Raw genomic sequence first — 22,427 nt, forward strand, 5'->3', positions numbered from 1 at the left:
TAGCCAAATCATGAAAACCATCGCAACATACTTTGTGAAATTAAGGAAGGAATATTTTATTAGCTGCCACTAGTTTTAAGCTGCCTAAAAAGGAAAAGACCCAAAAATTTCAAAAGGGGACCAACTTTGGAAAAAAAGCCCAAATCTTACTGATAATAGATGGGAGTTAAAAAAGACTTTAAGACTTGAGTATTTTTTGTGCATACAAAGTCTGAGCAAATCTTGAGAGTTTACAAAAGTAGTAATGAGTCCCATTTCCAGAGGAACTGCCCAGATTCCTCCTCCAAACAAACATTGGCATCTCCTCAGAATTCGAAGCCACAGAAACACACAGACAACCGAAGCGCCTTCAACTGTGGATCTGTGAACGGGCACATACAGATGTCGGGGCGCCGTCTGATGCCTTTTCATAAAGAAACAACAGTTGAAAGTGAATCTGTGGAGGGCTAGTTGTGGTCAACATTTGGGGGAGGCTTTTACGCCTAAAGGCTCCACTTAAAGCAAATTATCATTTACCTTTCGACATGCGCCAGATCATTAGGCAGAGACATTAAAACCAGCAACCGCCACTCCAGCGGGGGTCCAAGTGAACCACTGCCCGCCACCCAACCACACAACGTACTCATGGGGGGAAGTAAGTGAAAGGGTGTGTGGGCGCACATTGAAGTGGGAGTATTCTCATGTCAAGGAAGTGTCTGTTTATGTGTGTGTGTGGGTGTGTCTGTGTGTGTGTGTGTGTGTGTGTGTGTGTGTGTGTGTGTGGTGACATCAAAGCAGCCCAGGGTTTTCGCCTCGTGCCCAGAATCATTTGACAGGAGCAGATGCATCATTAAAACATGGCCACACTCTGCAGCCAGGGTGAAACGGTATTATGCACCCACCCCCAAGTTCTTTGCTACTGGATCCCACAAAATCACGGAAAGATTGATCCAGGAGGGCTTTTTCCATGTTCCTGTCTCCTCCGTGAGTGACGGGGTCTCATTAAATGAGCCCAAGCAGCTCTAGTCTGGGGTCAGCTGGCCGCAAAGTGACAGCAAGGCCGACTGCGGTCCAACACCAGCCTGTGAAGTGCAGCCAGAGGAGACTTCACCTTCCTCCGCTGCTGCTGATGGTGATGATGTTGATGATGATAATGGTGGATACAGCAGATGGCTGATCAACAGCCGACTTTCACACATTCTTCTGTCTTTTCCTCCCTGCTTCCAATTCATCCATCCATCGTTCGGTCTCCATCCCTTCCTCTGGATCCGCTCTGGTGGCAATCTCGGAAACAGGTAATGAGCCAAGAATGTACAAAAAGAAAATAATTGATAAATATTGATAAAATTATTAAGTGGGATTTAACCCCTTAAATTTTTAATATATCCTATTTTGTCAACAATGAATACAATGAAGAATGACACTAAGCATCGTTTAAATGAATTGTTTAAATGTTTCTATTTAAGGTGACAGTGACTTTCATCTAGTGTGTTATTTCTGGACCAAACTATTTCCATCTGTGTATTTTTGCTGTCTTCTTGTGGTAAGGCAGGCGCTTATTACTTTCTTTATTTATTTGTTTGTTTGTTTTTCTGTTGATCCATTTATCTGTACATCAACAATACAAACCAAATTACCAAGCGCTATTCGTTGCATTATTACTGGCGGGTTATTACCTGGAACTTGTCACGTGACTAACAAACTTTCCCTGAAGACCAGAAAACAAAGTTATCAGAAAAAGAGATATAAGAAATTTTAATTATTAATCAATTACAATTTACATTGATATACGTGAATTGAAAATATTTGACATTCCTGATTTCAGAAATGTTGTAAAAATATGAGAAATGTCCAGTTGTTTATTTGTATGGATCCTGAAATGACAATTTTGTTTTACATTTCACTATTTCAACTGAGCAAAATATCTGATAACTGTGGCAAAACAGCTGAGAAGAATAAAAGCACTTTTTGTAAATGGTGAGTTGGACCATATTAATCAGACACAAAGAGAGATGATGCTCAGATGAGAGTATAGAAATAAAGAAATAAAAGCCTTTAAGAAAAAGCCTCTAATATTTCATTTTAAAGAATTACTAAAAGGTGTGTGAAAGGCCTTTGACACATTTAACAGAGCACATAACTTATCTTGCAGTCAGTGTTTCCTGGGGCTGTAACTAATCTCAGCCGGGGCAATTGAGGGTCTTCTATTAACATATTGCATGTCTTTTGAAAGTGGAAGGAAAGTGGAGAACCCCATGCAGACACACGGAGAAGATGCAAACCCCAAACAAGGTCTCCTGTCAGAACTGAACCAGAGACCTTGTTGTTAGAAGTGGAAGTCTTAACTACTGCACCACCGTCCCAACCCAATTACCTTTAATTATGTCTCCCTCTCAGAGGTCAAAAATTATGTTTTAAAAGGAGTTTGGAAACTGATATTTTATTCTGAATTCACAGTCGGGAATCACAATTGGGTGTTGTTTTTTTTTTTATTATTTTTTAATTTGTTGAAACTCCTGCGGAGGATTTCAGAGTAAGCCGCATCTTTTTCTTACTGGATACTGGAAAGGTTCACAATTGAAGCTGCTTTTAGCTGAAAACTTTGCTGTACAAGTATGTCCAACAGACACACACACACACACCGTCACAACAGACTGTGTGAAGGCGAGACACGTTAAAGTCAACACGCTGCTGTTCCAGTCTCTGTGATTCCCAGAGAGGAAGAGGATGTTTGGTCTGGGGTGTCGTTTCTGCTGTCCAAGGAACTATAAATACACACCTGGACACTTCCAGGTGAAAGGACGGGGCAGCGCAAACACACAAACACAGAGAAACGGGTGGTGTGGGGAAGGGGGAGTACAGGGGGGAGCAAACACAGCCAAATAAAAATCTATTGAGCTTAACAATGGTGTTATAAAAACGCACAGAGGTACTGTTTAACAATGTGGTCGGAAGAAATGGGGTAAATACATGTGGGAGCGATGGGCTTGGCTCAGCATCAAAGGCCTGGCCGGCGCTCAGCATTGTCTTTTAATTCATACCATTGTGTCCTTCAAACACACACGCAAGCATGCATGCACACACACATGCGCGCACACACACATTCATATATCTATAATCATGATGCAAGGGACATTTTGAGGTCTAAAGCCTTTTTTGTTTTGATGGTGCAGACTCGGAGAGCAAAAATGAGAATGTAAAAAAAAACCTTCTCAACCCCCTGGAATCACACTGTTACACACACACACACACATACAATGCTTAAAAAAAGTATACAGCATATAATAAATCCCTCCCTTTATACATACTGTGTATGAGGGTGTACATATCAATGTATTACAGTGTAATATGTATACTTTTCATACTTTATTAATACTCTATAAACGCTCTTTCAGCCACAACATATTCATCTCCATTAAACCATCGAATTAGTTTTGTGTTTTCCTGTTTTTTGTTTTCCCAAGATCAGGTCAGTGTGAATGGTTGGCAAATATTATGATGGTGCTACTGTTGGTTTTGACAGGATTGACAGGCTGAACATATCAGATCTGAATTTGCATTTACTTTTCTTGTTTTGTTTCTCATACTTACAGCCAAACATAAACAGAGAGCAAAATCTTGTATCTTACTTTCATACCAATTCGCCATTCCTGCTAAAAAAAAATAAATAAAATGAAATGAATTGCCAAGTTTGAAATGAGCAAATAAAAGCAAAAGAAAAACACAAGGGCACCAGAAAATCAATGTTTATCATCTTTATCTTGTGTTTTAATGCTCAAGAAAGACGTCTGAATGTCAGAGACACTACCTCTAGATATCAGGATCCCAGATGAGCTACAATTTAATTTTTCCCTTTTTTTTCTATAGTTTCAAACCATTTCTTTCTGTTTTCAAAGCTGACTTTGCTAAGAGGCTTAAAAAAAAGGAAATGTTAAATGGGAAAAATAAAACAAGAAAGGTATTATTTAAACAAAAATATGTCAGTTGGCTCTGTTGATTATAAGAGATATTTAAAGTCCCTTGTGTGATGCATTGAGAGTGGAGGTGGTGGTCCATGACCTGAGGATCCAGAGGGCTGCAGCGACACTCACAGTATTAAAGCAGAGCTCTGATCGTCCCCCTTCCTCCGGCTTCCTGCTCCGATCAACAGCTTACTAGCATCCTGGTGTGGATGTTTGTATCTGCTCTGGCCCGAAGTGCTGACGGACTTTAGTTCTTCGTGCAGGCGATTAGCAACCGGCTCCTTGTCAATACAATAGTAATGAATGGCCCAGATAAATGTGATTTGGGGGCATAATCATTTTTTTTTCTGATAGTTTGATATTGCTGGTCTGCATTTTTGCCTAAAATGCGAAGTGATTAATCAATAATTAATTTTGCGGCAGGGAAACTGATAGAGGCGAAACGATGAAAATATTTGCCATAAATCTGCACTTTATTGCCACAGCCTTTGAGGGAGGGAGTCGTCTGTTTCCGTAAGTATGTTATGAGCATTTTCTAAATGCTTGGTAAAATGGCTGAGCAAAAACCTTCATATTTACTGCCAATGTCTCTTTATGTCCAGGATATTTGTGTGCTTATTAATTTTACTTCAGCAGGAAGCTTGTCTTCACAAAATGAAATGACGGTCAATGGCGGTAAAGATGACAAATCGGTCAGGACCCCGGTCCCGCTCCGGAACGGATCCATTGGCTTCTTAAAGTGGGTAAAACATATTCCTCAATTCTCTAAAATACATCCCTTAGAATTTATACATATTCATCATTATTTCCTCTATTTAATAATAATTTATTCTTTATTAACCTCCGTGGGGAAATACCCTCGCTGAAATTAACCCATCATGGATGACCCAGAAGCAGTGGTTCAGTGTCTTGCTCAACAACACTTCGACACACGAGAATCGAACCAGGAATGTTCTGTTCCCAAGACGATTGCTTTACCTCCTGCACCATCACAACTATTTTAGTGCGATTTTGAGGTCATTTTCCAAGAAACTGCTTGACACTAACGGCGTTTTTTTTTTTTGTTTGTTTTTTTTTTTTCAAAAATCATTTCAGAAATTCATATTTCTGACCATTAAGTAAAAAGATATTTGAATACCAAAGCAGTGTGAGATATTCTTCTTTTATATTGGAATGAAAGCAAGAAGAAGAGGAAGGTTTAATTCAGCTAAATTTAAACTGCCTCCTGACAATATAATTTTGTTATTATCTCCAAAATGCTATGATATCAAGGATGGTGGATGTGGGGTGGCCCCAGGTGCCGCTCCAGCCCAGGGCTGCTCTCGGGCAGGCCCTGTGTTGCTGATATTTTTAATAAGTGCAGGCCAACGGCAGGAAAAGGTCACGGCAAAGTTTAGCCTCCGTGTTCAGGGGCTTTAATGTATTCATAGGCAGCGTTTTAGCTCCGAACATAATGAGATGGACCCGGTAAATATTTGCTGATGGACAAAAAACACACCAGGAGCCTATTTTGAATACAGAAGATGTGGGGGGGATGATAAGTGAGGGGCTATGGGGGAGGGAACGGTGGGGCGGGGGAGTGGTGGGGCAACTGATAGCTAATTAGTACATTTGCCCTAATAATTAGAATGAGCGCTCATGGCTGCTATCACACAGAGGAGGTGTGTGCAGCATCCTGAGAGGAGGGGGCTGCTTCTCATCCTAAACTGGCCCCCGTGGGCTGCGAGAGTGGAGTGTAAATTCTAAATGGTAAACAGTATTTAATTCATAATCAGAGTTGTGACTGTATGATTATTAAAAGGTATAAATCAATAAATTGTCTTGGACAATTGGAATGAAAGATAAAAATATTTCCTAAAAAGTTTTTTACCTCATTTGTTGATACCCTGTCTAGCCAGAAAACCAAAATAATTGTCACCCATATCATAACCAAATACCCTCAATTAGCTAAATAAGCAAGGAATGCTTTTTTTAAAAACAAAAGGCAAATATATTGAAAAAAAATGAATTTATCTATATATATATATATCATATTCAAAATTGAACTTTGACAATTTAACTACACAAATTCGACAATATAGTGCAGGTTTATGGTAAAAGTTAGATTGCACAACTTTTTTTCTTTGTGGGAATAACTGTTCAAAAGATGAATGTGTATTTGTGTGTGTGTTCTCGACCACTTACAATGGGACATTGGCACAAAGGCCTCTTTATTTATGGGGTAGAGGCCTGAGATTTTCGAGAATCTCTGGTTCGTTGAATGACAATGTGATGAAACCCATATCCTCCAATCCCACCAACTGCCGCCCACCACCCCCATCACCACCAATTCCCCCCACTTGCGACTGACAGAGACGTGTCTTTTAACGGCACACACACATTACACTGTGCAAACAGATCCTGCATCTCATTATTCTGTCCTTTTAGTGGTGCCGTATTATTATTATTACCTCTTCACTTATAAGTCAAATATGGACAGTCGGGGGGAATAGGAGCAGGATGGAGATGAGAGGGTGAGAGGAAAAGAGGATTGTGCAAGAACGAGAGGAAAAATCCCTACGTTTGACAAGTGAAAAGGATGAATGTGCAAGTTTGTCTCTGAGACATGCATACAGATTTACTGAGTCCCAGCTTTACAGCATCTGCAGGTGCAAAATCCACCAACACATACTACACTAGAAGAGTGATTATCACTCAAAATTGACTGCAACATCTAAAAAAGTAATTCAATTCTAAAAATTTTCTTTACATACATATATTGCCGAAAACTTAATTTCAATTAAAGCAAAACACAAAAATAATTACCTACAATATACCAAGAATTGCACAAAAAAACGTAAGACACAACCTATTCATTGTCTGTACATCTTGGTCCGCACACAGGGTCACTTGAGGGAACTAATCCCAGTGGGGAAGTAAGGCGGGGCTTAACCGGTCACCTGCTAGTCACAGGGTCACATATAGCCAATCGGACCATGAGGTTTTCATTTAACCTACTGAAAATTTTAAATGAAAACACCAATGACTCATTAAGGACACAACTACAATACGCACTACAATAAGAATTTTTCTCCAAAACATCAAGATATGGCTGAATAGCATCTAAATCACTGCAAGTAATCGCTTAATTAATAAAGAGGCCAACTTAAAATCTGCAATAAATAGGACAGAAGAGAAGATGCCACATCAAACTTTCAAGGTTTTCAAGGTCCTCCACAAATCTTGCCTCTAAATGTCTCCCCACTTTATTATCCAATGAGATTTTTTTCTTGCTCTTCATCTGGCTGAGACGTGTGTGTGTGTGTGTGTGTGTGTGTGTGTGTGTGGAGGGGGGAGCAGCTAGACAACATAACTGAAATAGAAATCTGAATTAGAAGCAGGGAAACAGATCAAAATGTAATCCTGCTTATGGCCGCGTCCAGGCGCCGAGAGGGAGAGATTATGTGATACCTTCCTCTATCTTTACAATTAGTTTCCTGCTGCCATGACACACACTCCAAAATCACATTGAACAACTTTGCTAATAGGGTCAAGGAAAAGATGATTTAAGCCTCGACTATATTTACGTGCAGGGCTGCGCCGGCGCTGTGCCATTTGTCTCTGTCTCTGCTGCGTTTTAGCAACATCTGGCGCCCGGAGATTTAGGTTAGACAGGTAATTAGTGGCACATATTTGTCCTAAAGACAGGTGTATTTTCAATTAACACACACTCCATCACTTCTGCCTGCGTGTTACACTCTGCTGTTTCCATTTTTCAGGCTTTTGTGCTGTTCAATGATGCCGAAAGAGGCGACGTCCCCCATTGGCTGAGAAAACCAAGCCCTACATTCATGACACGACCCTTGCATGACTACAAGGTTTGGCACGGGGCATCCAAAAATGTTTTTCTGCTTAAGCAGGGGGCATTACAACCTCGCTCTGGATTAAGAGTCTAATATCTATAAAACATATTCCCAACATGGTTTTAAATAATTTCTCTACTCTCTTCACTCCACCCCTCCCTGCTGTTTAACTTTGTAAACCCCCACCAACCAACCACGGGCACACACACATACTCACGTACAGGTGCCCGCGCGCACACACACACACACACACACACACACACACACACACACGATGACATGCTTTTGTAGCATAGTCTTTTAAAATGGAAATGTACTTCATCATGGTCACTTGGCTCGCGCTTTCAATAAATCAAGGGCCGTCCGGCGTCACTGCAGCTCCTCTCCAGAAAACAAACAGCCACAGCCAGGATCTCCTCATGCTGCACCTAATGGAGGTCACATTCAGAAGAGGCCCCTCAACGCACACACCAACAGTCTCCCAACCTGGAGAGCAACATTGAAATACAGTGGGAAAAAAAGAGCGTAAACACGGTATGGTGTGTGGCACGTTAAAGAAAAATAACACTGTAAAGATGTTGGGATCCGCGGGTAGGACTCTGGATGCAGCCCCCGTCACAAGTGAGCCTGATTTACCAGATGAATGATTCAAGCTGGGGATGCCGGCACACCTGCAGCTGATCAAGCCTCATCAAGCAGAGGATAAGAGGAGCCTGCCACAGCCCTTCACTGCCAGATTGTTGGTTCTTCCTTGCCAGTGTTGAGGTACTGCTGGTTGATGGTGCTCCTAGCCAGTGCCTAGTTCCTGTGACCCCTTGGACATCCTGTGGGAGACAACCTGGTCCTAGCACAGCTCCCCATTCACTGTCCTTGCCAAATAAACCCCTTGAGATGCCCTTCCTCCTGGGTGTCCTTCTGTTTGGGTCAGACACACCCTCGGCAACTACAAGCGGACAATCTGGCTGTTCTGACCCAGCTGACGCTCTCTAGAGAGCTGTGGCTGAACAGAGTTCTCTTGTCCATGAAGCTGTTCTTCGGTTCCTCTGCTTACAACAAGAGAACACTAGCCAGTGTTTGGATCAGCTGACTCAGCTACTCCTGAACATACATGGGTCCCCTCTGCTCCGCCAGTCTCCCAGGTCCTTACTACCTCCTGAGGTAGCTCACCCGTGCCAGAGAAATTCTCTGGAAAGTCAAGCCGTTGTAAGGAATTTCTTCTACAGTGCACCATGGCCTTTAATCGTTTCCCCCCCCCCATGATGATGCCGAGATTTTTTGTCTTCGGACTCCTTTCCAGCAAGGCCCTCAGATGGGCAGAGGCCCGACTCCGGGACCCATCCAATTTTGGCCGTACCTTTCAGAAATTCATTCAAGAACTGAAACAGACTTTCAGTGAGGATTCTGATCACACTGCCCACTCAAGAATTTTCAATTCTCTTGAGAATTAAACAGGGTCCAAACTGTTTCTGAGTTTTCCATCGAATGTAGAACCCTTGCTGCTACATTTGGGTGGAACTCTCACATACTGAAGAGCGCCTTTTTTCATGCCCTCAATGATTCCTTGAGGGATAAATCTGCTCCCTTGAATGAACCTGAAACCCCAGATGGACTTATGGCTTTGGCTATCCGCCTTGATAATCGCCTGAGGGAGAGAAGTCAACTGGTCATGCATTGGACTAACCATTCTTCTTCTTACAGCCCCCCATCAAAGACACAGGTCCACCACTCCAAGTTCAGAACAAATGCAAGTTGGTCAGACCTGCCTGTGCCCAGAGGAAAGGCAGCAGCAAATACGCTCCAACCAATGCCTCCACTGCGGATCCTCTGGTCATTTTGTAACCACCTGTCCCATTTGGCCCAGTACCTCTTGACTCCTGCTACTCATGCTTTTAAGGGCAACACTCTCAGCCTCAGTGCACTCTGACTCTGGTTGCGAGTATGATTGATCACTCTTGGGTCCTGGAGTCCAACATCGAAACCATACCTCTGTCCACGCCAATGTACAGTAGAGCCTTGAGATTACCGATGAGACAAAGCCCTTAAGATTATTAATCTCCGGAAACCACCATGGGCAAATATCCCATGTCTTCCCCACGTTGCACTCAACCATCATTCTTGGCTTCAGTTGGCTACAACCAATACCTTAACTGGTCTGAGCGCAGAGTCTAATAGTGGTCCCATAACTGTCTATCCTATTGCTGCCACCACGTCTGTCTCCCACCAACCCCAACAAGGCTGCTCCGGTTGACTTGTCCCCGAAGAATATCATGAGCACCGGCAAGTTTTTAGCAAACAAGGTTCTCTCACTTCCTCCTTAATTCCCTTACGATTGCGCCATAAATCTTCTCCCTGGGGCACCGCTGCCTTCCAGTTGCCTTTTTTAAAATTTCCCGTCTTGAAAGAGAACCCATGGAGAAACAACCGCGCATCACTCGCTGCTGGTATTATGCACCACTCGTCCCCTCCCCTGGGGGCAGGTTTCTTTGTCGGAGAGGACAGCTCGCTCCGGCTGTGTATTGACCAGAGAGCGGAACCAAATCACCATCAAGAATAAGTATCCCTTACCTCTCCTGTCACCAGCCTTCGAACCTGCTCAAGGTTTGACCGTTTTGTCCAAGCTTGACCTCCGCAACGCCGACCATCTTGTTCCTGTCACCAGGGATACAAATGGAAGACTGCTTGTAAGAACCCTATTGGGCACTTCAAATACCTGGACATGCCTTTTGGCCTTTGCAATGTCCCAGCTGTGCTTCAAGCCCTGATTACCACTGTACTCTGTGACTTTCTGAACATTTTTGTCTGTCAAGATGACGACATCATCATCTTGTCAAAGTCCCTTTCAGATCACTGTTAGCATGTACAACTGGTTCTTCAGTGACTGCTAGAGAATTGTCCCTACATCAAGGCTGAGAATAGTGAGTTTTAGAGGGCGGACAGCTTTGCCCAGATCCGGAGAGGACTTGCAAACTTCTACTGCCATCTCATCACAAATTACAGCCAGACCGTTTCCCCACTGACTGCTCACGTGTCCACCAAGACCACCTTCTCTTTGTCCCCCAAAGCCAACTCAGAACTCAGAAGCCAACTCAGAAGAGGAGGTTCTCCCAAGTACCTGTCCTCATCCAGCTCAACCCTCACAAACAGTTTGTTCTTGAGGTTAATGCCTCTGAAACGAAGGTCGGTGCAGTCCTATCCCAATGTGCGAACTCTGATGGGGAGGCATCATCCTTGTGCCTTTCTCCCGCATGTTATCCCCAGCCAGAATAAATGATGTGGGGGGTTGAGAACTCCTAGCAATCAAACTACTTTTGGAGGAGTGGCAGCAGTGGTTGGAAGGCACTGAACACCTCATGCTAGTCTGGACCAATCATAAGAATCTATCTTACCTACAGTCAGCCAACGTCTCAACTCACATCAATCCTGTTGGTCTCTTTTCCCAATTTGACCTCTCCATCTCTTATAGCCCAGGTGCTCAGACCTATCAGCCAGCCACGCTTTCCCGCCATTTCTCTGCAGATGACACCGACAAGACCCCGGCTCCCATCCTGCCACCTAACTGCACTGTTGGGGCTCTTTCCTGGGTCATTGAGGAGGTCATTAACTAGGCGCTTCAGACGGAACCAGAGCCCAGCTCTGGACCAGCTGGCAAAACATACGTCCCCACCTCTGTCCGCTCTCATCTTATCCACTGGGCCAACTCTTCCAAGTTTTCTGGCCATCCAGATATCAGCAGAACCATTGCCACCACTTCTGGTGGCTGTCCATCCATAAAGACGCAAGGACTACATTTTCATGTGTCCTGTTTGCGTCCGCAACGAATCCTCCCATTGACCACCCGCAGGATTCCTTCAATCTCTGACCATTCCAGCGAAATCCTGGTCAAACCAACTTTGTCACTTCCCCCCCCCCCATGGGGATGATCACCATCATGAACCAGTTCTCCAAGGCATGTCACTTCGTTCCCCTCAGCCCTTTCGAACACTCCAGCTGCTAGTCAAGCAAGTCTTCCGCCTCCTCAGCAGGCAGAAGGTCTTGCCCTCATCTCACAACATTCCCTTGAAATCCACCACCCAGAAGTTGGCCACTATATTGATCAGCCCATTGAGGAAGTCCGTAATAAGCCTGTCTGCCTTTCGCCTCAGCGTTCCCCTGACCCTCCACGTGTCCCAGGTCAAGCCTGTCTGTGCAAATGCCTTGTCTGAATTATATTAAAGACCATTTTCACAGTCTCTCTTTTTATATTACATAGACCTGCAAAAAGTGCATCACAAATTCCTAATACAGACAGCATACTCTATAGACAGAGATGCCAGATGCGATGGCATGACCAATAGAAGGGGTGTCTTGATATATCAAAGTGTTTTGTTTGTCTTTTACTGTTAATGAAGCATCCAGGTCCTGCACTCCACCTCAGCACTAGCAGTCATCTTGTCTTTCTGTAATTGAAGGTACTGGTATTCCCACCCCTCCTAGTTTTTGGTCTCTTTGTATCAAAACCCTCCTCCTAAAAAGCAGTTAGTATTTCATCAACTCAATGAAAGTCGGAATGAATGGGGAAACATCAAGATGAAACCACTGCCTGGTGCTTGTTCTACGTTGCATTTTAGTTTTCCATTTTTTTTTAAATTATTTTTGTCTTTTTGGGCAGCGGCTTTTTTGCTTCCTTTGAGTTAATTTTTGATTTATTTAGGATTTACGGCAAGGGAGCAATTTTTGTGGTTATGTCATTTAAATTTATTTTTAAACAAAAATAAATAGTCAAAGGGTTGTAGTTGGATGTCGACAACTATTTGATTATATCTTTGTGACTACCCAATTATAGAATTTATAGCTTTTTTGTGGTCACATAAAAAGTCAGATATTTTACCTCGCATATGAATTTTAATTAAGACATGTCCTGTGTTAATATAAAATTATATTGTAATCAAGCTAATTTTATTTCTGGGTTCAGCCACTAGGGAGTGCAGTGATACTCATGAACAAATGTCACCTGTGATTAAACAATATTAATGTGTCTTATAACTTTATACCCCAACAGTGAGTTGGAGTGGGGTTGCCACTGAAATGCAATTAAACAGTTTCAAAACTTAAAAACAACTTTTGTCACGGCCTTTTTGTGACACAAAACCAAGCATTTCGTGCCCAGCGCAGGGAAATTATCCTGACTGATTTCCCATTGACGTCATTTCCATGGTGATGACATGTGCTTCTGACACCTCGGCACAGAATGTGAGGGAGGTTGTGGTCATCTCACGTGTGTCAGTGAGATCCAGTCGCCTGTGATACACATTATGAGCTTGACTCGAGGCTTACATTTGAAGAGCAGTAACATATAACCAATTAGCAGATCTTATTTCATGAAATTAATTGGAAAGAGCTCCATCACAGTCCTAACCTACATGCTGATATAGGTCATTACCAGGCATTAAAGGTCATTACAATAATCTGTATGAGCATCTGTAGGTGTTCATTCAGACCTACACATGCCACGTATGTGTGTTTAATGTTTTCATTGTAGATGCTTTTTCTTCAAAAAGCCATATAAAACAGCCCGAGCTGGTGGCCTGCAGGAGCTGCAGCCATCTGCAGCCGCGCACAAATGTATTCTTCCACATTTAATTGTAAGTGGGGAGGAAAAAGAAAACAATGAGATCAATTGTGATTCAACTCATTCCTCAGAATGGAATTATCTGCACACAAAAAAGAAAATTCAAAATGTCTGCGCTGTTAGAGGCTCAATCAAAATATTCTGATCCTGGTTACAGAAACTGAATATGTATGAGCTCAAATATGCTGAATTTATTTTGAATATTTAATGAGATATAAAATATAAGTCTATTTCGGCAACTAATAAAATCAGTCTTGTATGAATGTGCCATAGATTGAGAATGAATGGAGGGAGCGGGTGAGAGAGACAGAGAGAGAGAGAGAGAGAGAGAGAGGGAGCAAGACAAGAGGTGGTGTTTGGGGGGAAGAAAAACAAAGGGTGTCAGAGCTTCATCAACATGCTATAACTGAGTGGCACGGCCATATTTTCCAGCATCAAGCTCAGTCAAAATACCAATGTGCAAATGTGAGCGCCTCCCTCCCCTCCATTTCTCCAGCTCGCTCCATTCTTCCCACTCCTCTCTCTCTCACTCCCCTGCTATCTCTCTGTGTGTCCAATCACACAGCAGTCCTTCTCAATAAAACAAATTAACTGATTAGACATTTTAATCTCAGTTGTCTTTGACCTTGTAGAATATATTACTGATGTCTACATAGCTGAGAGCAGATAATGCGGCAGGCAGCTGCTTTTCTTAAAGACAAAACTGCCCTTTTTTAAAGAGGCACCAGACACACACGCTAACAGGTTGGGGGGCAAAAAGAAAATCATCCCCTTCCTCCTCCTCCGCCACCTCCTCCTCCTCCTTCTCCTCGTGCTCCTCCTCCTCCCCTCTACCTCCTCCTCGCTCCAGCACACACTCCCTGCAGGCAGCAAGCAGGGAAGGGGTTAAGGCGGAATGCATTAACAAAAGAAAATTATAGCGTAAACAGTTCATAAAATCTCACAGCCCCTGATGTCGGGGCGAGATCATTAAATTTCTGCAACAATTAGACCTTTTCTCACGGCAGCAAATTGGAGCCGTTGCCATGGCAAATCCGAGCCCTTAAGTCATATATCTTTGATTGCGGAAAGGTCAGGCGCAGACAGCCTAATAACTCAGGGAGCTGTTTGACAGATTTCATCCAAGCATGATCACATAACAGAGCCAAACTATGTCGGCACTTGTTAAAAGCAGAGGGAGGGGTCAGCGCCGAGGTTGGGGTTATGGAATGTTTCTGCTTGGCTGGGCCCAGCCCGATAATGTGCCTGACCGACTCCAAGTCCACTGGAATAAAGGAAAATACTAAAAAAAAAAAAAAAAAATGAATTAAAAAGGAAAAATCTTACTATTTCTTTAACTGTGGATCAATGCCAGTGGGTGGAGGAGGGAGAGCCAGCGGGGAGAAAGGGGAGGCTGGTTTTTCACTTGACCAGGTCTGGATTAGACCAGGAGGAGGCGATGTTAGGGATGGATGATTTAATGCCTACATAGTGAGAGGAATTTCTTTTAAGAATAGAATAGAATAGAATAGAATAGAATAGAATAGAAGGAGAATTTAGTCCAAGTGACATTTGGGGTTAGATTAGAATAGATAGATCAGAATTACAACAGCTTATAAAAGCAAAGAGTAATTCTTTGGATTAAGTGGCTACATTATGTAAGAAATCTTAGCATAACAGAACGGAAGAGAATCTGGTTTAAACTGAGAGGAAGTGATCTTTGGGTCAGTTAAATAGAACAGATTATGAAATAGAAGCAAAATGTGACATCCATTATTAAATAGCTCCACGATGTGTCAAATGTCTATAAACAGAAAATATTACAATACAATAGAATTAAGCATAAAATGGATTAGATGAAGAAGAGGTGACATTAGTGAATCAGGATTTAGTGTCTGCAAAAATGACAAGTATGTTTTCAAAATAGAATGGAAAAGAATAGAGGATTACATGTAGCGCAATCGATGTTTGGATGAGTCGGTTTGATAGAATAGATTGTAAAATAAACGTTAAATATAGTGTTTCGAAACATACATTATCCCTGATGGGAGAAATGTCGTTAAAAAAAAAAAAGAATAAGAATAGAAAAGAAAGGACCAAATGATAACGAGCGTGAGTGACTGACAGTGTTTTGCGACGGCAATGATGAACCATGATTTATTTCCCGTTCTAACACATATGTTGAGGGAATTGAGATGGATGTGAGCTCCCGGTACGGTGTGGGATGAACGACACCCTCCTCCACCGTCTCCGACTCGTTAACGACCCCGACTCAGAACTTTGAATAACAATCAGCTTCTCCCGACTCCGTTAAGACTAACATGTCTGATAGTGCCGGGTTGTTTAGAGACCGCCACCCTTACACACACGCGCGCGCAAAAACACGCACACACGCAAGTCATAACTGTCTCCGAAGGCATTTCAGCTACGGATCCCAGCAGGCCTTAACTGGGAAATGAGGGATTATAGTACCCCCTGCTGGAGAAAATACGCAACTGCAAGACTACCTATCATGGAAACACTCGGGTCAGAAGGTGGAGAAAAATAGGGAATTTGCGCATCGGGGGGGTTTGTTCCGTTTGGAATCCGTTGGTCAACTGGGTTCTGTCATTGCGGAGTGTGCCTGGGTAACACCCGCTGGGTTTTTCTACTGCATGCGTGTGGGAGGAAGCCTACATGCCATCAGGATAATGGCATAGATAATGAATGAATGAATTCATTCATTGGCTCGCCAATCCACATTCTACAACAGAGATCCTTTCTCATGTTATAGACCACAAGTTGACGACCAAACCTTTAGGAACCTTATCTGAGGTCATTTTACTCAGTGCAGGCCCCGTTTAAATACTGAGATTATTGTTGTTGTCAAGACATTTTACATAACTGTTTAAATTCAAATTTGATTCAGCATCACCAGTCTAACCAGACAACACATCTACAAAAAGACAATGCTCCTTTTTCTTTATTAGAACCCTGAATTTGGCTCTTGCGGCAGTAGTAGAAGTAATAAATATAACAATAACAATAATAATAATCATAATAATAATAATAAGAAGAAGAGAAACCTCATTGCTAAGTACTGGACATTTTCTAAATCCTCTAAGTTTTTTAATGCTTTTATTTGCTATTTTTGTGTTCAGAAAAGCATACATTTCTTTAATCGCCTAACAGTGGGAACATTTTCTCTACAAAGTGAAAGAATTCAAACTTCACAAACATTTTATTGAAATTATCTACACCCATGAGAAAAGAGAGCTTATGTGTTACAAAATATAACCTCTAAACAGTTTAATCAGAATGAAACATATTCCTTTCAGAATAAAACTGGTCAGTCAGGGGAAAGAGAGAAATGAAGGAGAATTTAGAGTCCAGAAAGAGACAATAAGAATTTCAGAAATTATATCGTAATATTTAAAAGAGCTTCCATGAAAATCAATAATCACTTTTATTAACTACTATAAATCAATCGATCACTCAATCAATACTATTTATTTTCATTGTCAAATAAAGGTAAATAAGACATTGTTTTGAGCATCCCAACATTGACATAGGGTAGCCCAACAAAGTGGAAAAAAAATGCAAAAAGTGTTTCCTTCCAACAAATTATGTTCTATTCAGAATCCCAACAAAATGTCTTCACAAAAAAATGGAAGCGAAATACCAAGAATTAACATTTAAAAAAAACCTTCATTAAAAATCAAAAAAGTGTCATCTGAAATTGTCCCTCACTATCAGGGAGAAATTTTCTGGTTTTTTTTTTTAAGAAATAACATACAAAAAGAGAGAATTACCTCTAATGTAAGAAAAGGTTTTTGGACCAAAAGTTTCTGGCCGTCGTGTTTTCAGGATGTTGTCTATGGACACCACATCTCCACCTGCAACGCCGTTCTCTCATCTGGCCTCGAGAGATTTAACAAGCATTGACATTAAGCCTTATGTAATGTATCCTTGACCTCAGATGACTGTTGTGACCTTCTCTACTACCACCAGACACAAACCCAGTGAACCCAGCGACCATCCAACATCTGAAGCGGGGAAGGATATAAACTATGATGCCCTTACAGTCAGCAAGCCGAACTGGTTGGACAGCAGGCCAGGTGAACTCGATGCAGGCCAACATGTGAGCAGCAGCAACCCCACCACTGTGTTGCAATGTTATCTGATAAATAGCGATAGAGCTGCTATTGCTTCATTGTTTTACGTAGTCAAGTGTAAAAACACGTCAAGAGCAACCTGACCGGTTCCAAGAATTAAAAAAAAAAAAAAAAAAAAAGCATTAATTCTAGTAAATTGTTCATGGACAACTATTCTGACATTATAAAATAAGGATACAAAGCAGAGATATGTTACAGTCACGGGAGCTGATTAATTTCAGTTGACCCAACATGATGACTTTACTATTCTCTTTTAAAGTGCCCTGGGATCTGAAGACCCCTGTCTCTCCCTCGTGGTGGGGGGTGGGGGGGCAAAGGCCTTTGGGAGTTGTAGGACAAAGGGGAGTGCAGATGCTGAGGGTTAATGGGGAGGGTCCTCAGCTGTGACCCGAATGACTCGGGGGAAATGAAGTCTGCAATACCCTCTCTGAGCCGCAGCAGGAGTCCAGGTCTCTCTGTGGAGCAGAGTCTTGCACTGGATCGTCGACTCCAGTACAGAATCTGTTTTTCTGCCGTTTGCTCGCAGAAATCATAATCCACTTCCCCCCCAAATCTCACAAATAAATATATCATCAGTTTGCATCTGAATAGCAAGTGGTGACTTTTTCTGAATGCCCAGTGTTCCGTAACAGCAATGCTCCTATCTGTCATATTTTTTTACAGACACCTCACATTTCTTTACACTTCACCAAAATCATTAGTTAGAGGAAACCCTGACGCCAGTAGGTCATGTACAGTGTTTCCCCCATGATTCAGCTCACTGTATCTACTTTCTTAAATTAAATGTGCAGCATACTAAAGACTTGTCAAAAATGGAATTAAGCCTGGTAGATGGTCTGGCCTATTTTAAAAAGAAAAATTAATAAATAGATGAATAATGTCCACATAAGCGAGGACCTTGTCCACTTAAGCAAGGGCCTCACCTGGTCCCTCAACATCACGCAGATGGTTAAGAGGGCTCAACAGCAGTTGTACTTCTTGAGGAGGCTGAGGACATTTGGCAGGTCACCTAAGATCCTCAGCAACTTCTGTCAACGCCTGTCCTCAACATTGACTGTTCACACTCCTACCCTTCAGCCAGAGGTACGGGAGTGTCAAATGTAGAACGATATGACTAAAGAGCTTGTTCTACCCGACTGTCACCAGACACTTAAGCAGCTGACACTCATACCACCGGTATTTTTTTCTGCACTTTACATGCAGCATTGAGCGGACAACTCAGGGTGAAGTAAGATGCTGTTGATCACAGAGCTCAGGATAGAGTTGGTTGGTGGTGAACACAGGAACCAGGCAGGATGAGAGTGGTGTTAAGCATAAGGCACGGGACAGAGTAGGACGCTGTTGAGCGGAGGGCTCAGAACAGAAGAGGATGATGCTGAGCACAGAGCCAAGGATGGAAGCGGGCAAAGTTGACAAGAGTGCTCAAGGTGGAGTGGGGTGGTGTTGAGGGTGGTGTTGGCTCAGGATGAAAAAGGGTGGCGTGATCACAAGGCTCGGGATGGAGAAGGTTGGTAATGAGCACAGGGCTCGAGGACGACAGTGCTCTTGGCCCAGGACATGGGAGGATGGCGTTCAGCACAGGGCTAAGGTTTTGTGAGTCTATGTGTGAGAATGAGCATGGATTAACAAGCAGACTGATCGGTCCCTTTTTGTAATTGTTAATTAAGACAAATAAATCATCTGAGTAGGTTAATTTCACTTTTATTGAAATGCTTGTCTGACAGATCCTCACTGATACAACCTTGCTCATAGAGTTTTCTTGTCATTTAAAAAATGTTTTGTCACTGATTTTCCAATCTGGGTAATTCTCACCTTACTTTCTTGCAATCACTGAACAATTTCTTTCTAATTTCAGGGCAATTTCTGTTTTGCCATCACTCAATTTCTTGCAAATTTTTAAATAATTTCTTGCAAATTTTATAGAAATGTGAATTATTTCTAGAAATTTCTAGATAATTTCCTGCTAATATATTCATTTTAGGGGCGGCGTGTCTTCCCTCGTTCCTGGTGTCCTGGTGTCTTTCCAACATACCCGGCTCCTCCTAGTGTGTCAAAGTGTTGTTGAGCAATAATGAATTTAATGATTGTTATTGACTTTTTTCACTTAAATTCAAAGAATTTTATATAATGCTTTAATGATAATAATTTTTTGATTAATGTCAGGTGTTTTTGCACATTTTTTGGCTTTCCCATGAAAACAACCCAGTTTTCAAATTATTTTGGAAGAAAAAAGAAAGTCCTTCAAGAAAAGGAATTACTTAATAATGTGAGAAACAAAGTCAAACTATTGGAATTTTGGACGTCCCGGAATTTGACATTGGGGCCTGGTGTGTGTATGTGTGTGTGTGTGTGTGTGTGTGTGTGTGTGTGTGTGTGCGTGCATGCGTGCGTTTCCTCCGTGTGCCGCCGTGCACTGAGCAGTGGGATAATCCATTGATATTGTGCCACTCATGATAATTGTGGAATGTCACCTGTCCCTCCTCACAGGTGCCAAGACTTCATCGCCAACCGTAGAGGGATGCCTCCTCTTCTTCTCCCTTGTCCTCCGCCTTGTCTTTCCTCCTCCTCATATCGCCGACAGCTGCTGCTTCTCCTGACTGAGAGAGAGGGAAATATAAAAGCTGTGATTATTACTGTCGTTTGTGTGACTGGTAAGAAGTGAAACCACACAATTTAGTCTCACCTGCTGGAAAATGACAAACAGAGTGAGTCATTCAAAGGAAATGTCAAACCAGCTCAACAAAGGCAGCAAAGCCGTGAATCACAACAGGTGCTTTTTGTCATTCACAGTGGCCAAAATACCATAAACCAACAATCTCAAAAATTGAAATAATGAAACGATCTCAAATGTTGAAGAAGAGAAGTGTCCGATCCCCATGACTACTTCTCAGAAGCTAAATCATAATTACATATTTTAACTGAACTGGGTGGATGAACTGTTCACTTTCTGCCTTGACAACCATCTAGAAATATGTTTATTTTATCGACATTTTGAGTTGATTTTATTCCTGTTCATTGTCTTCCCATCCATCTTATCTAAAAAGATAAGATTATCTAAAAGATAAGATGGATGGGTAGTGTAGTTATTTTTTGGGGATAGGTAATTTCTTATCTTCATTTCTTCATATATACATATATATATAGAGAGAGAGAGAGAGGGAGAGAGAGAAGGAGAGATAATGATTTGCTGGTTATAAAAGTGACCATTGCCATTTTTTCATTTCAATTTTCTAATGGGATCAAGCTTATTTGCTAAAAAACAAAAAATTAAAAGGGAATCTGGAAACTGTACTTTATAAATTAAGATCAGAAAAACCTAGACAAAAATTTGTAATAATCGTCATAATAGAAAATATTTTTGTTAATTAGTTAGTTAGTTGTTTGTTTGTTTGTTTCCTTGTTTTGTCGTGCATTTGATGTATCTGTATCCCCTACATGGTTTAGATGTTAAAATGTGGTTGAATGTTGATTTTGACATGAATGTAAGAAAATGTTAAGCAAACTATTTCATTCTGAGACTAACAATGGCAGTACTGCATTGTTAACAAACCAAAATACAATGCCATCCAAACATCAAAAAATTAATGTCAAAATGTTATTCTCATAGCACCTGGACTTGATTTTCTTCCCTTGGAGACATTTCACCTCTCATCTGAGAGGCTTCTTCAGTTCGAATGAACAAAGGGGAGCTTCCAAATATAACCAGCAGGATTCCGGGACCATCTAAGATACGATGGCTTGTTATGCAAATGGGAGACTTGTGTAGAAACTAGGTCTAACAGGGCTGTAGTGCTAATGGGCTGTTGTTAGGTGGGAACAAAGGTACGCCTTCTGGGGACATATCTGGACTGAAATTTGAAAAGGTCTAACCAAAATTCTCAGAGAGTGAAACTACGGAGAGAAACCTATTGGATCTCATGGAGGCTCAGGTGGTAGTTAGGTGGTAGGAGTCTGGTGTTGGATCTTTCCGGGTGGTTAAGAGCATGCAGATAGGCCCAGTCTATGTAAGCGAATCTGTCTTGGGATGGATCCCAATACAGAATTGTATGTAGGCAAAAGGTTGTGCCTAAGGCCCCCTCCTCTGTTCAGACACTGTTTTTCCATCTTGACAAAGATGACTTCATTTCAAAGGACTGGCTCTTATCCTTCAGATGTAGATTGAAGGATAAGACTGTGAAGTCCTGAGCTGAAGTGTTGGCTCTCTTATGTTGGGCCATCCGTTTGTGCAGAGGTTGTTTTGTCTCCACAATGTAGACATCATCACAATCCTCAGTGGAGGTGACAGCACCACAGTTTCAATCTTATGCGTTGGATGTTTTGTTCATGGGGGCACCAGTCTTTGCCTGAGGGAATAGTGGGGTTTGAGGTGTACTGATATTTGATGTTTATTGAAAACCCTTTCTGAAACACGACCAACATACAGTAAAACAACGTCCTTACGTTTATCACTGTCCTCCTCTGGTTCTCTGCTTGTCTGTGTTCTTATATGCGGCGGTTTCAGATTTGGCCAAAGCCCAATTAGGATAGCCACAGGGATACAAGAACTGACCATGACCTGGATGACTGGGAACCTCCATAGACATCCAAAGGTTAATATCCACCCAACAGGATATTTTGGCATCTTGAATTTTTTTTTTTTTTTCATCCAACAGAGGATTCAGGTCATCGGCCGGCTTTCTTTTATCATTGAATTTAACATCTGTCACATGAGGATTGCAAAGTTTAAGTATTCATGATGGTAAACTAACATCAGACTTCTGCCTGGCATTCAAATATGACAAGTAGAAATTCAGGGAAGCTGGTACTTGAAAATATTCAACTGTATTAGATACTGAAAGAATACAATTAAAATGCTGCAGAGACATTAATTTGCCTGAGTATTTTTCATTTTCAGTGCAGAATA

This window comes from Fistularia commersonii, chromosome 3, assembly GCF_037954325.1.
Source record: "Fistularia commersonii isolate RoL2024-O1a breed Wild chromosome 3, RoL_Fcom_v1.0, whole genome shotgun sequence".
In the NCBI taxonomy this organism is placed as follows: domain Eukaryota; kingdom Metazoa; phylum Chordata; class Actinopteri; order Syngnathiformes; family Fistulariidae; genus Fistularia; species Fistularia commersonii.